General features: G+C 41.4%; 1 protein-coding gene across 3 annotated transcripts in view; it reads left to right on the forward strand.

The window, feature by feature from the left end:
* The first annotated feature begins 3,280 nt into the window (after positions 1-3,280).
* The window catches only part of SYNDIG1 (synapse differentiation inducing 1), a 350,727-nt gene continuing 337,626 nt past the window's right edge, over positions 3,281-16,381 (forward strand). Inside the window, exon 1 of one of the 3 annotated variants that reach the window (XM_073557464.1) lies at positions 3,281-4,061. The gene's annotated coding sequence lies outside the window, so the exon portion shown is untranslated. The remainder of the gene's footprint in view (positions 4,062-16,381) is intronic. The other 2 variants (XM_073557466.1, XM_073557465.1) reach the window with 2 other exon arrangements.

Here is a 16,381-nt window from a genome sequence, read left to right on the forward strand (position 1 = left end):
AATCCAGAGCTAGAGTCACAGTTATGTTGGTTGTTACTGCAATAAATTTAACAAGCAGGGGCCTAACTAAAATGAGTGCAGTGGTTGCAGTATCAATCGGGTCTTGAAGTATAGGGCGACCCAAAAGGTCCTTTTGTACCATATGAAATTACCAATATTATATAAGGAGTTATCCAGGACTATTTATTTTTTTACTATGAGCCTTAGTACTAACAGGGAGGTAGTTGCCTCTGCTGGAATAGGCCGGTCCTGCCAGCAATTGATCAGCTTCCGGTAATGTCACATTGACAGAGCAGGAGCTTCCCTTCCGCCATTCTCTGCTGACAGGGCATGACTACCGACATCATGCTGATTGACAACAGGCTCCCCCCTGCCTTAGTGTGGAGAGCTGGCTGTCAATTAGCATGACATTGGCTGTCACACCTAATCAATGATGAAGCAGGGAAGAAGAAAAGCTGAAGTGAAGCAGAGAGGTAGTTGCCTCTTCAAGCAAATACCTACCCTTTTGTTTTTGGGCCCATAGTAGAAAATAATTTGTCCTGGACAGCTCATTTATAGACTAATGTGATTTAGAAGTCATAAACTTGAAGTTATGCCAGTGTTGACAAATACAATTAAAGTGTATTCCTATATACAGTGTAATGCATTTGTAGGATTACTGTACATGTACAGCACTCCATCTTCCAGAATGAAAATCACCTGCCCCATACAAACATTTAGCCAGCTAAGAATGCCAGGAAAGCTTTAGCTTTGAAGAGTAATACTGCAGAATTGTAATTCAACCAGTCCGTCACCACATTTAAGTCATAAGTAGTTTTCAATTTACTGAGGAAGATTTATGATCATTGCCCTACTTCTGTATGAAAACTTACGGGGTAAGGTGGTTCGATGGTCTCTCCAAGTATCCAGAGCCCAAAACAAATGCCCTCCCATTAGACCCCCAACCCAGTACATCCTTGCTTAGACACAGGTGTTTTATAACTGCAGGGTGTACTGTATTATAATTGTGCCCCTGTAACAGAATAAATCTATACAATGAAGAAAACAATTATTTGATCCCTTGCTGATTTTGCAAGTTTGCCCACTGACAAAGACATGAGCAGTCTATAATTTTAAGAGTTGGTTAGTTTTAACATTGAGAGATAGAATATCAAAAATAAAATCCAGAAAATCAGATTGTATAAATTATATATATAAATTATTATATATATTATATATATTATATATTATATATATTATAAATATAAATTATTATATATATTATAATTTGCATTTTGCAGTGAGAAATAAGTATTTTATCCCCTACCAACCATTAAGAGTTCTGTCTCCTACAGACCAGTTAGATGCTCCTAATCAACTCGTTACCTGCATTAAAGACAGCTGTCTTGCATAGTCACATTTACAAAAGACTACTGTCCACAGACTCAATTAATCAGTCAGACTCTAACCTCTACAACATAGACAAGACCAAAGAGCTTTCTAAGGATGTCAGAGACAAGATCATAGACCTGCGCAAAGCAAGAATGGGCTACAAAGCTATAAGAAAGATGCTGGGTTAAAAGGAGACAACTGTTGGTGCAATAGTAAGAAAATGGATGAAATACAAAATGACTGTCGATCGACATCGATCTGGGGCACCATGCAAAATCTCACCCCGTGGGGCATCCTTGATCATGAGGAAGGTGAGATATCAGCCTAAAACTCCATGGGAGGAGCTTGTTATTGATCTCAAGGCAACTGGGACCACAGTCACCAAGAAAACCATTGGTAACACATTACGCCGTAAAGGTTTAAAGTCCTGCAGTGCCCGCAAGGTCCCCCTGCACATGTGCAGGCCCATCTGAAGTTTGCCAATGAACACCTGAATGATTCTGTGAGTGATTGGGAGAAGGTACTGTTGTCAGATGAGACAAAAATTGAGCTATTTGGCATTAACTCAACTCGCTGTGCTTGGAGGAAGAGAAATGTTGCCTATGCCCCAAAGAACACCTTCCCCACTGTCAAGTATGGAGGTGGAAACATTATGTTTTGGGGTGTTTATCTGCTAAGGGCATAGGACTACTTCACCGCATCAATGGGAGTATGGATGGAGCCATGTACCGCAAAATCCTGAGTGACAACCTGCTTCCCTCCGCCAGGACACTAAAAATGGGTCGTGGCTGGGTCTTCCAGCAAGACAATGACCCAAAACATACAGCCAAGGTAACAAAGGAGTGGCTCAAAAATAAGCACATTAAGGTCATGGAGTGGCCTAGTCTCCAGACCTTAGTCGCAGAGAAAACTTATGGAGGGGTTGAAGCTCCGAGTTGCCAAGCGACAGCCTCAAAATCTTAATGATTTAGTGATGATCTGCAAAGAGGAGTGGACCAAAATTCCTCCTGACATGTGCGCAAACCTCATCATCAACTACAAAAAAACATCTGACTGCTGTGCTTGCCAACAGGGGTTTTTCCACCAAGTATTAAGTCTTGTTTGCCAGAGGCATCAAATACTTATTTCTCACTGCAAAATGCAGTTAAATGTATATTATTTACACAATTAAAATTAATTAAATTTAATTTTAATTTAAAATTAATTAATTAAAATTATAGACTGTTCATGTCTTTGTCAGAGGGCAAACTTGCAAAATCAGCAAGGGATCAAATAATTATTTCCTTCACTGTATATGGAGGTTCTTATTTGGGATTATTATTGTATTAGTAATTTATTCTTTTCATGCAAATATTTATTTTCTAACTTTTTAAGTATTAGAATATTGTATCTGATGGGAACAGATCTCTGATGCTCCCTCAGTGATCACAAGATCACAGTAGACTACCATGTCCTTTTGGATCCATTAGTCTTTTCCTTGGAATGGTGCTGTTGGGCCATCATAGGTTCTTCACTGTAGCAATCGCCTGTCCTTAGAATCTGGTTCTTTCCTAATGTTCTCACATCAGTAAATGGATTTTTAGAAGCAAAGTGCCAGTGTACTTATGATGACAATTACCCTTCAGTTAAATTTAGGTGACAGATTCAAGTGACAGTGACACCTCTGGTATAAATTCCTCTTTATGGCAAGGTGCCCGCCTTACAATACCCGTGTTTATTTCCCAGATAAGGATGGGAAATGTGCAGTCAGGAGACGTTATCACTTCCTAGATAAATACAATCACAACTATTTTAAGTGGCGCTAAAGTGCACGGGAGAAATAACAGCGGCGGAGCAAGTCACCCTGACACTGAGCCTCGCCATGCAGCTGGCACAATGTGCAGCTCCTCTATTGCTCCGCTATACAATATACATGAGGATCATTCCTGCTCTGATGAATTTATTTGCAGGACAGGAACATTAAAGGTGGAACGTGAACACACTCAGGAATGGAATCCTGATCCTGATCACAGAGGAGCCAAACCTACACAGACCATACATAATGCAGTGGCATAAGACACATTCCTATGGCAGGGATTTCTGTATCCATGGGTGAAGTATCTCCCTATCTCTTTCACAATGAGCAGGCGAATGAGATCAGTTGCAGCACAGCTCTCTTTAAGACCAAGAAGGATCCTCCTCCCTCCATGTCTCTCTACCTCTCCTGTGCAGGGGCTGTAAATTACTGTCAGCCTGGCAGTGGCTGCTGCCCTTATCTCCCACCTCATCCAGCCTCTCCTTATTATATACATCTATTTCTTCGTCCCTCTGCTGAGCTTCAGGAAAAGCTGCAAATGTATTAAACAGTCAAGCAGGGCTGCTGCAGCAGAAAAGTTGGCCCCCATTCATCTTGTATAGTCTTATTATCCCATTCATTGCAGTTGACAGTGGAGGACCTGCAAAACCTTCTTCATTCTTTCTTCTTGTGTTTCTCTTGTATGGACCCTCCTCACCTCTGGCCAGTTCAGGTTCTTATCCACCTGCTGTATCTGCTGTATATTGGGGCTCATTGCTGATTATTATTGCTGTGCATTTTGGCACCCTCAACCAACAAGTCCAAGACTGAATCCTATCACATCCATGGATCAGATGGAGCAGCTATTCCAGAATTAACTTTTAGCCACTGCTGTGAGGTTCTTCACCTTGCTAAGGTAAGACCCCCCCCCCTTGTCATTGAGTCCAATGTATGCTGTATACCCCCATTGTACCTGTATGCTGCAGTCTATGTGTCAGCATTGCATATGATGGATCAGGGCTTCATGCAGTTGGTAATGCAGCACATACAGTAGGTTATTTATTAGAGAGAAGTTAATATGCTGCCTGCATCTGAGCGCCCAGCCTATTTGTGCAAGGAACTGTAATGTCACAGGCAGCCCAGCATCCCCAGGACTGTGGATCAATGTATGTGACCACTCAGGATTCCCTTCATGAGACTACTGCAGGTTGTGAGCAGCACTACTGCATCAGGGTGTTACTAATACATCACTTACATGGATGGTTATTTAGTCCATGATTGGATTGTGGGGATTTGTTTCAAAGCACTTGCTACAAAAACTTTTATATTTATGTTGGAGGAAGAACTTTGTTGCAAAATTCCCTGTTTTTGTCAACAAAGGTCAATCTGTATTTCTCCTGCAAACTTATTAGTAACTGCAGGAGTCAGACTGGTCCCTTTAGTCTTCCTCCTTTTAGCCTTTCCTTATTTGCTCCTGTATTTGTACCTTCTAAATATGTGGGATATGATGGGCTTTCTCTAAAGTGTAACACTTAACCCCAAGAAAGTCTTCCTGGCACAGCAGGTTGCCATGAGCTGGATGCTGGCGTGAAGCACAGCAATGCCTAAAAGTAAACTTTTGCCTGATCTTGCTTCTTTAGATTGTAAGCTCTTCTGGGCAATGATCTCTGCGGTTGTATCATTCCAGAAGTTGTTTTGCTTTGATAATTGTTTACTATCTTGAAGTTCCTTTACATTCTTTATTGCCTTATGTTTTATTTTATTGAGATCCGCACAATGTGATGGCGCTGTACAATTATTGTTAAATATAAATTTTTAATGTAAAGGATATATGGTAATATAAATGTTGTAAATGGTTTACTAACTCTAGTAATAACAGAGAGTATATTGTAATACGGATATAAAAAAGTCTACAAATGTATAATAATATACAAATTGCTTCAGTAATTCTTGCATAGTGATACAAGAATGGTTTACGCTGTCTACGTATTGCGAAATGATTTGCAGGATAAGGAATTCTACAATAAATCTTTATTTTGCATATAAAGAGGCAGGAGGCATGGACAAAGACACATTGTTCTTTACACTTAGCATAATTGCCTGTTTGATGATCCTTTTTCCCGGAGAATGTCGACAATCTTCCTGTGTTCCCTGGGGAAATCATTGGAACAAAATCCATTCACTCTATCACTTACTAGAAATGCAAACCTGCCCCTATGTGTACGGCTATGGAAGCTTTTTTTTTTTGTATGAGAAGGCTAGTTATGATATCATCAACATATGCATTATAGGTAGATAAATCTGACTTTATGGACACCAAGATAAAATAAAATCTTACGCCCCCATCACACACAGCGACATCGCTGCTGAGTCACAAGTTTTGATGCAACAGCGATCTCACCAGCGATATCACTGTATGTGACACCTATCAGCAACCGCCCCCCCCCCGCCGGGTATCGCTGATCGTGCTCGAAAGCCCTGGACATTTTTTTGATTGTTGGTCTCCCGCTGGCCAGCACGCATCACTGCGTGTGGCAGGTGGTAGACCAGTGATCAACGAGCTGGAGCTGGTATAAACCGCAGGTAACTAAGGGAGCGTGTCACTTAGTTACCCGCTGTGTACTTAGATACCAGCGTGCTGGTGCTGGGAGCTGGTATCTAAGGTAAACAGCAGGTTTCTAAGCACCGCGCGGCGCTTAGAAACCCACTGTTTACCTTGATACCAGCTCCCTGCACCAGCACGCTGGTATCTAAGTACACAGCAGGTAACTAAGTGACATGCACGCTTGTTACCCGCGTCGTCGCTGTCCTGATCGCTGCTGAGATCTGTCTGTTTGGCAGCTCACCAGCGATCATGTAGCGACACACCAACAAGGTAATATCGTCGGGATCGCTGGTGCGTCGCTATGTGTGACGGGGCCTTATCCTGCTTTAATTGAACAGCAGTGAATAGGTCGAGCAATATAGAAATCTGCCTACTGGAAACATAATAGATGGTGGCACCTAATATCAACCAGAACCGAGTTCAGCTACAATGAGTGTGTCTTACTCTGGAGGTGCTGGCATAGCAAAGCATTATATGGATGGCACATTCATTTCTTTGGACAAGGTGTACTACCTTATTTGTCCTGTGGCGTCACTGTGTGGGAAATTGAGCACTTGGTGCTATCTTCCCTCCGCAGATTGTAGTTGATTATTTTGGGTTTCCAGCATTATGACACTACATGATCTCAATTCACAATATCTTTGAGACGGGTATGTTAATATACCATAAGTGTCTTGGACCATAATATCGCTTTTACCCGTTACTAGTAATGAAGAAAATTAACACAAAAGACAAAATAAAGATTTCTTGGTATTTCTATGAAAGTATGACACCCCACTAAAACGGAGGCTGGATTTGCACATGCAGTTTTTGATATGTAGGGTATGTTTTTAGAGCAGGTAGAGTAGATACAAAAGAGAGTTGACATATCAGTCTGTCCCTTATATTTTTTTCTAGCCACTTTTGTTTTGGGCTCAAAAACTGCATATGTGATTCCAGCCTAAGAATAATTTCACATGTTAGTATGATGGTCAGTATTTTACATCATTACCTGTAACCCAAGACCAGGCGTGAAATCTACAGAGAGAAGTATAAGAAAAAAAAATTTTGCTTACAATTAAGAAGCAAAATTTTAACCAAAATTTTCAGCTCTGGTCACAAAATTCAGTCAGTCCTTGGCCAGTAAAATTGCAAACTTTTTCACAATAGCCACTGGAGCTATCAGAATTCACTGTAATTTCCTGCAGCTCAGTATTCAGCTTTGCCGTGTAGACTTGGACAGGGTCAGAAGAGCCATCTTGTGATCATTAGAAGGAAAACAATTTACCATTTAATTGATGCCAATATGTCTTTTTTACAGTAACCATACAGAGGCTTTATTCTACAGAACCATGCTTTTAAAAACCATTTAGCCATTAAGTGAGACCACTGCATTATTTCAAGAGATTCCATCTTTTCATTAGGTCACCAGTTTTCCCAGTGATTAAAGGACTGAGGATCCCCAGTATAGTTAGCCATGGGGACCTAAAACTGTACCCAGCACTGTCACTGCACACTAAAGGGGGTTTTACACACAGCGATATCGCTAGCAATATCGCTAAAACGTCACTGATTTTGCGACGTTATAGCGATATTGCTAGCGATATCGCTATGTGTGATACTTAATCATAGAATCATAGAATCGTAGAGTTGGAAGGGACCTCCTGGGCCATTTGGTCCAACCCCCTGCTCAAAGCAGGATTCGCTAAATCATTCCAGTCAGATGTCTGTCCAGCCTCTGTTTGAAGACATCCATTGAAGGAGAACTCACCACTTCTCGTGGCAGCTTGTTCCACTCATTGATCACTCTATCTGTCAAAAAGTTTTTTCTAATATCTAATCTGTGTCTCCTCCCATTCAGTTTCATCCCATTGCTTCTAGTCTTTCCTTGTGCAAATGAGAATAAAGTTGATCCTTCTACAATGTGACAGCCCTTGAGATATTTGTAGACAGCTATTAAGTCTCCTCTCAGTCTTCTCTTTTGCAAACTAAACAATCCCAAATCCTGCAACCTTTCCTCATAAGACAGGGTTTGCAGACCGGTCACCATTCTGGTTGCTCTTTTCTGAACTTGCTCCAGTTTGTTGATGTCTTTTTGAAAATGTGGTGCCCAAAACTGGACACAATATTCCAGATGAGGTCTGACCAAAGAGGAGTAGAGGGAAATAATGGCTTCACGTGATCTAGACTGTATGCTTCTGTTAATACATCCTAGAATTGCATTTGCTTTTTTTGCTGCTGCATCACACTGTTGACTCATATTCAGTTTGTGATCTATTAGTATACCCAAGTCTTTTTCACATGTGCTGTTACCTCTGACCGGCTCCCCCGCTGTCCATCGCTGATCGCGCGAGATCGGGCGGCTCCATTTCTCGTCGGGCACTTCCTGCTGGGCTTCCTGCTGTGTGACGACGAGCGACACGTGGAGGCGGGCAGGTGGACATCAGGATCGCTGTGTGTGAAAGGTATCGTGTGCTGCGTCGCTGCGGCATCGCTGTGAGATCTTTCTGTGTGAAAGCTCACTAGCGATCATTTAGCGATGCACCAGCGATCCTGACCGGGTCGTATCGCTGGTCGGATCGCTGGTGCATCGCTAAATGTAAAAGGGCCTTAAGTCTCCTCTGAGGTCTCTGCTATTGGTCATGGTGTCGGTCATTGTCTCCAGCGCTGATGTTATGTCCACAACAATCAGTGGGCGGCTATGTCCAAATTGACAACATAATCTGCTTAGAGATCCTCTGCAAAATCCCATTAAAGAGAATCTGTCACCAGTATTTTGCCAACATAATGAAGAGACAGAGACACTAATTCTACTAAAGTATCAATTACTGGGCTGCTTGCTATAGTTTTGATAAAATCACTGTTTTATCAACAGGAGATTATTCCTAGAGGACTGGTAATTCTGCAGCCCTGTAGTGATCCATATTCATGTGCTCATATAACCCTGCCCCCTCTACTGATTGGCATGTTTCTGCCTATGCACAGTGTCCACAGAAAGCTGCCAATCAGTGGTGTGGTGGCGGGTTATGCAGAGCTCAGCATTCAGAGGACTGGTAGATCTGAAGCAGATAAAATAGGAATTTTATCAAAACTGCAGCAAGCAGCCCAGTGGATCTCTGCAATCAGGGTCTCTGTTATGGCTGCTGAAATATGGTAAGACCAAAATGAAAACATTTAGTTGACCTTCAAGGCCTTGAAGATATTTTAACAAACTCTCCAGCAGCAGTGCTTCTTTCTCTGCCTGGACGGGCATGTGACCGCTGTAGCCATTGATATGTTGTAGCAGGCACATGTCCATACCATATGAAGAGGATGTACAAAGCTTGAGAGGACACAACCCTCTAATTGACAATGGACATCTCTATTATACTACAGGAGGCCTAGATGAGGCAGGACACCAACAATATACACATAGACACTGTTCCGTCTGCAATGTCCTTCTGGGGAGGGCAGTACTCTCCCTCTGGAAACCCTATCAGTCAATTGACATTTTTATGATCATGGCCATAAAGCAGCCCATAATACATATAAGTATAAGTTTTGAAGACTTTTTTTGGCACAAATTACCAAAGAATTCTAACGCATTTAGCTTGATAAATATATCCTGTTATTTCTCTTCTACAATCTGACGTCTAATAAATTGAAATAAAATGAAATACACTTCACATTCTTCTTAATGCAGCACTATAGCATCTTACTGACCTTTAACAAAAAACAACCTTCACCACGTTTTCCTTTAATGGCTTTATTTGGATATTTTTTTTTTATTATGATGATAAAGATTATAATGTTACCTAGGCTTTCTCGACTCCTGAGAAAACCATGGCTGTCTAACACAGTAGAAAGAAAAGGGAAACTTATGCTGGAGTCTACTAAGAGTGGGGATGAAGGGATGTTAGATTAAAAAAATGGGATATGTAGCTATATATCTGTAAGTATAATTAATTTAATTTCTTATTTTTAATTGAAAACTCATGAATTTCATTGTCTTGTATTGGTATACTGGTATGAAATTTTGCAGCATAATAATACTGTGGACGGGTGTAATAATCACATTACTTACCACTGTTATAGTGCAGGTCAGTGGTGTAGTGTGGATTGCCAGCTTTTGGGCAAGGTAAGTATTATGCACCCCTAACCCATGGACCATTACCACCTTCTTGAGTCCCTACCAACAGTCCACTATGTGGATCCGTTATTCCTCAAGTGTATGTATTGTAAGGTAACTAGGCTAAGTTCACATTTCCATGATTTCCATTTGTCTGTTTAGAGCAGCGTTTCCCAAACTCCAGTCCTCGTGGACCCCAACATGTCATATTTTCAGGATTTCCTTAGTATTTCACAGGTGATGGAAGTATCATCAAGGCATCAGGAATTCTCTCACATGTGTAACACTATGGAAATCCTGAAAACATGACCTGTTGGGGTCCGCGAGGACTGGAGTTTGGGAACCACTGGTTTAGAGTGACAAACAGAATCTAGTAGCAGAAGTAGCCATTTTTATCAGTTACACAATCTCAACCCGAGGGACTTCATTGATAATTACAGGGTCCATTTTGCACCAGTTTTTAGTAAACAAGAAAGTTATGCATGCAGAATTTTTTTTACTCGACATACAGTATAACGGAGACAAACCTGAACCCAGATGGATCTTATAATAACAAGTTGATTGATATGGGGTCCATCTGCACTGCAGGTGAATATTTTGCAGGTCCTCAGTTTATTTATTCCTCTCGATTGGCTATAGTGATATTGCATACTACAGTGTGCCCTGAGAATAGTGCCCTATACCCCATTCATTATTGTATGTAGTCTTCACACATTGTTGTGGGGAAGGTGACTTGACGGACAGACGTGACTGGTAGTAGGAGGGGACGGTTTGTGCACTAGAGACGGAGATTGACAGGATAGAAGGGTGACAGCTGGGAAAGGTGAATAGGAGAGTGCTGTACCAGGAAATGAACACAAGATGGCAGGGGGGAGTAGCTTAGGACTTAACATCGGCTTATGGCTTGAGAAACGCTTAGTCATGGGGGGCAAGGAGATAGGAACCCAGGAGGGGAATTCCCGGTGAGAGAGGGGATAAATAGAACAGGGTAGGGTTCCAGGGAGGCCAGTCCCGGGAGGAGCTCGGTAGAAGACGGTGAAGAGAGGAGAGCTCGAACAAGGGAACGGACAGCAAAGAGACAGTCAGGGGGGTGGCCCCGACCCGACGGACCACAGGACAGACGAGGCCCCGGGGGTACCGATTGGACGACGACCTCGGGCAGGTGAAGTGCTGGTGGTAGATTGGTCTAGGACAGCCCCAGTGCAAGATCCGCGAGGGACGTTACTACGACTGGAGCAAAGGTGCAGGTACCCGAGCCTGGAGACAGAGAACTGTAAAGAGGCTGCGGTGCGCGGTTGTGGTCATCAGGAGGACAACGAATAAATCCGGAACTGTTACTGTTGAAATCTGTCTCCACCTCGTCCTTGCATCGCCTGGTGTCTGTGTCATCCGGACAGGGTAAGCAGTGGTCCACCCCCCAATCCCGGCCCCCTACCACACTGTCATGCAGTATCTCTGTTGCGGCCTATGTAGCAGTGCAGGAGAACTCAGCAGTCGAGATGACATTGCCATGCTGCTATGGTCTGTATAGACAGAGACCAAGATGACAAAATGTTGAGTATATGGCTACATTCACACTATCAGTATTTGGTCAGTATTTTACCTCAGTATCTGTAAGCCAAAACCAGGCGTGGGTGATAATACAGAAGTGGTGACGTGTTTCTATTATACTTTTTCTCTGATTGTTCCACTCCTGATTTTGGCTTACAAATACTGAGGTAAAATACTGACCAAATACTGAACGTGTGAATGTGGCCTAATTATTATAATAACTAGCTTCGCCCATGCGAAATTTTCACACATTGGTCGTCGGGGGTGCAGGCAATTTCAGAAAAAGCAAGCTGGTCAAATGTAAATGCATTTCATGAGATGATAAACACAGACAGGTATTTATACTGTATATGTAGATTGGTAATACAATTTTGATAAGTAGAGGCCTAAAATGTTTTCCGGTTGAGGTGCCACCTGCAGGTCATTGTTTCTTTCTGCAGGTTTATGAAAATGAATGTTTAGGCTGTGTGCACATGTTGCATTATTTTAGCATTTTCACTGCATTTTTCTGCTGTGAAAATGCATCCCATGCAATCCTATGGGATTCCACATTGCTGTGCTAATGCTGCGGATTTTACAGCTGCGAAACGCATAGCAGAAAAATACACAGCATGTTCATTCTTTATGCTGAATCGCAGCGATTCCGCACCCATAGGATTGCATTGAAACCCTCACTTTACACATGTGGCTATGCCCATCATGCATGAAGTGAGCGCTTCATGTGCAGATGGTACCCAGGGTCTGGAGGAGGAGAGACTCTCCTCCAGGCCCTGGGTACCATAATCCTGTAAAATATAGAATTAAAATAAAAAATTGGGATATACTCACCCTCCGGCAGCCACCAGAGTCCTTCCCGCCTCTCACCACGCTGCCGGCATCTTCCGGTCCCAGTGATGCTTTGCGCGAATCAACTGAGATGACGTCGCTCTCTCGCAAGCGTGATGTCACAAAGGTCCTTCACGTAAAGCATCACTGGGATCGGAAGATGCCCGGAGCGTGGTGAGAGGCGGGAAGGACTCCGGTGGCCGTCGGAAGGTGAGAATAACCATTTTTTAAATCTTTTTTTATTATTTTTAACATCCTATCTTTTACTACTGATGCTGCATAGGCAGCATCAATAGTAAAAAGTTGGTCACACTTGTCAATCACTATGCTTGACAAGTGTGACCAACCTGTCAATCACCTTTCCAAGCGATGCTTCAAATCGCTTGGAAAGCGCAAGCATTCCGCAAGCTAAATATGCTTGCAAAACGCTTGTGTTTAGCGGGAAAATGCATGCGAATTCTGCATGCGTTTTACCCGCGGCGGGAGTTGCGAAAATGTTGCAGAAATTTCGTGTGCACATAGCCTTAAACTGTATTTAGTGACAAAATCGTGAATGTGTGGTTTGTTTGGCTCTTTTCTTGGTGAAGTGGGAAAGTTTACCTTTCAAATGGTGAATCATTTGTGTGGTGGGGCGAAGTTATCAGCGAAAAAAAAGTGCATGTTTACAAATGTGTTTGCATATGTGACTCACCTGCAGTGAAGTGTGCAATCCTCCAATGTGCCTGAAATTGGCTGGGCAAGCACTTGGGCAACCTGGAAAGACCCCAAGGCAAATGTTTGGATTTGTGTGTGATATATGTAAGCAGCTTTCTGGTACTGTGTTTTGGGGTAGTGTGGTCCCACCTGCAGGTCATTTTTCATTACTGCAGGTTTAAGAAAATTAATGTTTAAACTGTATGTTGTGATCAAATCGTGGATGTGTGGTTTGTTTGGCTATTTTCTTGCTGAAGGGGGCAAGTTTACCTTTCAAATGGTGTATCATTTGTGTGTGTTGTTGCAGTATGAACAGAGATACAAAGTAATCACCGAAAAACAGTGTTTAGAAATAATAGTCATAAAAATTATACTGAGCTTTTTGTCATTTCTGCCAATGCAAAGCGCAGCAACTGATGACAAAGTCAGCTATACTGTTGGGCTCTGCTGCAATTGACTGGTAAATTGTGCATAGATACTGAAGTCGTAAGTAAGTGAACTGCCTTACTCTGAATGAAATTAGTGCTTGCAGGGTGCCAGGCACTCACTGCTCCCATGCGCTGTCCTGACACCCAGGGAAGATTCCCTAGGGACTGATCCTGCCATATTTTATCATATTCACCAAGCGAGGATATCCATTATTTGGCTTCGCCATAGAATTTGGTGCATCTATGGCTCCAATGCTACATCACTGGTACAAGTTACTACAACAGTAAGATAAATGGTAAAGATAATGTAAGTATCATGTCAACTCCTAACGGCAGGCAATAAGCCAGGATAACAAGCACTGTCATGGCTCAAAGGATTCTGCAACTATATCTATGGAAACCTCCTGTGCCACATATAAAGGAATGGAGAGCACTACGTATGAACGGCTACCTGACAGCGTCCTGTTCCTGTCAAAATGCAGGGTTCGGCAGTGGGACCCACATTTATTGGACATAATCTGTTGATGCCTTAAATGTCTCCTCAAATACAGACTTACACTTTAAATTTCTTGGGTAAGAAATTCGAAAGAAAATGTGGATGATGGTCCCAGTGCCAAAATATAAATCCCCCCTTACTTCGTGTCCTCCGTGGCTGGTAAACTACAAAGGCAGAATTTTCTTGTGACGCTCAATTTTCTCAGCATTTTCCTTTTTTACATTTGGAGTGATTGCAGATATCTGTGATGTTAGTATCAGCAGTGATCGCAGTAACCCAGTGTGTTTTCTAACCAAAGTAGTGAAATCCTGATTGCAGGTAGAGGAGAGGGTGACTCATGGCTATTTTCTTCTAAGAGCATTTTTCTCAGAATATGATTCTTGCAAATCTTTCCTTTGATATTATATTGTTTGGAATTCACAATTTACCTATTACTCTGAGAAAATGACGGTCCCGTCATCCACATTTGCAATTCATGTTGGGCTCTTTCCATGTACAAGTGAATGGAAATGCAGACAGCTAAAAGCTCTTGAACCCTATATTGCAATATATATCTATACACTTGATATTTTTGTATTTTTCAAAAAAAGATATAGGAGCAGATTTACTAATGTCTATGAATTAGACAAGGAAGATGTGCCAAATCTCTCAAAAATGGTGCACTTTGTTTAGTAAATGTGGCACATCTTATATTTGGCGCTATCTTTCCTTTTTTATACCACATCTTGGATGGTGTACTTAAAGGGAGTCTATCAGTAGGATTAACCCACCTAAGCCGTCTATATGGGCATGTAGTCACAGAAAGTTGAATATAATGACACTTTGATATCTGCGATCCGATGTCTCATTACAGAGAAATCCATGTTTTTCTTACATTTAGGCCGGACACAATCACAAACAGCGCCGCAGTGAAATCGGAGCTAGCACAGCACAGTAGAAGTTAACTTGTCTCATTACAAACACATTTGCAGTTGCCCTCTCTTAATGCTTCAGCTTTCATGTCACAAACAGTCAGTGTGTGGGGGATGGACACTGGCACTGTGAGAGGACAACTGCAAATGTGTTTTGATATCTTTGCAGAGCTGTGTTTGATTATGAGACCAAAGTGCCAGTCATCACACATCTCACACTGGGAACACCCCCTTTTATTTAAAAAATAAGCTCTGGAGACAGATTCTTAGGAAGATCTATGTCCGACCCAGAGATCTTAACAGCTCATTTGTATATAAGAAAAAAATGTGAATTTCGCTGGCCACATTACCTTAGTAAGAAATCAAATGCATTTTGAAACTTGACTTTTGAAAAATGTTGTGTGTGTCGTTTTGCCAAATTTAATGAAGACTTTTTTCTTAAATTATTTGTGTCCAAATTCTGGAAAATCCGTTATTTGCAGTAATCTATTTTTATAATTAAAATAATAAAATAAATAAATAAAAAATGTCATAGAAAGTTGTTAGCAGCTATTTTCATCAAATTGTGGAAGCCCACTTGCCACTTCTCGTTATTAGATGCAGTACTACATCGCAATCAGTTGCGCTGAGTCGTAGAACCTGCCTGCGTAGCAACGTATTGCTCATTGGTTGTTTCCAATGGCAACTAGCAAAATTGTGATTTCAGCTCTGAACTATACTACAGGCTATAATTCTGGATCAGTACAAGATAAGTCATGTAATTTATTTCCAGAGCTGCTCGGCCGTAATGTGGTACTGGAAGGCGGACATACCAGTTATGGTATTTTCAGGTTTCCAGTATGGTGTAGCACCATGTGTATGACAGCGTTATCTTTCCTGTAATAGAAGTTCTACGTTTCCTTAAGTAACTGGAATGGGAAGCACCAGAATTACTAACGCGGAAACATCACAACATCAATTTTATTTTCTTTACCATAAAGACATGCAATTCTCAAACCCATAATGAAATGAATAACTTTTCATACTTATGTATATTCTCACAGGAGCTTTTGTAAAATGAGAAGAAAAAGGAAAAAAAAACAAAAATTGTTTTAAAAAGCTTGTAAATAGCGTTTCTGATGTCCTTCTAATGTGTATATATATATATATATATATATATATATATATATATATACACCAGTAAAAGCATCCATCAACTTAGATAATATTATTGTAAAGCATTTTTTTTTAAATGCAATAGTGTGTTATTACGGTACATCTGTTACTCATCCTGGAAATTTAATAACTGGGTGCTAGGATTTATTTATTTATTTTTTTAAAGAGGTGTGCCCTTAAACATACTAAGGGCTCATTTACATGTCCGATTTTGCATATGTGTGCTAGCTGTGACATTCACAGATACCACCCATACCTGTGATAGTCGAAGGGGAAGTCCATGATTTTTTTTTGTGGACCATCAGCATTGCAAGTCAATAGGTCTGTGAAAAAATCAAATCCGATTTTCACGGACTGTCACAAAGGAGTAGAAGAAGAAGTTTTGAAAATTTTCTCCATGCACAAGAAAATCGTATGACAATCATACCATAATCAAATCGTAACCTATTTATACATTTCGACACATTATAACATATGAACGACAC

This window comes from Dendrobates tinctorius, unplaced genomic scaffold, assembly GCF_039654945.1.
Source record: "Dendrobates tinctorius isolate UK_male_01 unplaced genomic scaffold, ASM3965494v1 ptg000250l, whole genome shotgun sequence".
Taxonomy (NCBI): domain Eukaryota; kingdom Metazoa; phylum Chordata; class Amphibia; order Anura; family Dendrobatidae; genus Dendrobates; species Dendrobates tinctorius.